Here is a 761-nt window from a genome sequence, read left to right as displayed (position 1 = left end):
GATGGGTTTGAACCGCCAGCCTTCTAGTTAGCAGTCAAATGTCTTAGGCATTATGCTACCAGAGCTGGGAGTAATTACCAGTCACCCCTGGTCACTCCTGTCTAAGAACCAATCCATCTGTGAGTGAGAGGTGTCCATCCTCCCCAATCCAGCACTATTGCCTCAACACCCAGGATTAATCATTTGACAAATAATCAACTTTTCCTATCCCATTTGCTAGATACTCTGATAGGCCTCATAGAAAAATCACAAAACTGAGAAAAAATACAGTTCATTAATCTGTTTGTTGAGCACATAATTATCAAGCCAGGCACTGTGTTGGAGAAAAGGTAATGAACTGAGGCATAGTTGTTGCCCTCAAAGTCCTCGCAACTTAATGGAGAAGCTAGAATAACATGTGAATTTTATTACACATAATAAAGAAAGGACAGTATTTTGGAATTTAAAACAACATCCTCTAGTATAATGGGTGTGTCAGCAGAAGGACTATTATGGACAATTAGGAATGGGTCCAGTGACCAAACTCAGAGTGAATCAGAGTACAGGAGGTGACAGGTGTCTACACTGCATTGGACAATTATTAATCACAAGGAGCAGAACCAGCCCAGTGAATTCCCCACCCTCCCATATGTCCCATTTTCAGAAGAGACTTTTGCCATCTCATTTGATAGGCTTTATCTCTTTTCCAACCCTTAATAAGCTCTGGCGGCATATTGCCTAAGGCATATGACTGCTAACCAGAAGGCTGGTGGTTCAAACCC

Source organism: Orycteropus afer, unplaced genomic scaffold, assembly GCF_000298275.1.
Source record: "Orycteropus afer afer isolate SDZICR_OR568_19922 unplaced genomic scaffold, OryAfe1.0 scaffold00042, whole genome shotgun sequence".
Taxonomy (NCBI): domain Eukaryota; kingdom Metazoa; phylum Chordata; class Mammalia; order Tubulidentata; family Orycteropodidae; genus Orycteropus; species Orycteropus afer.
Note: the sequence above shows the minus strand (reverse complement) of the source record.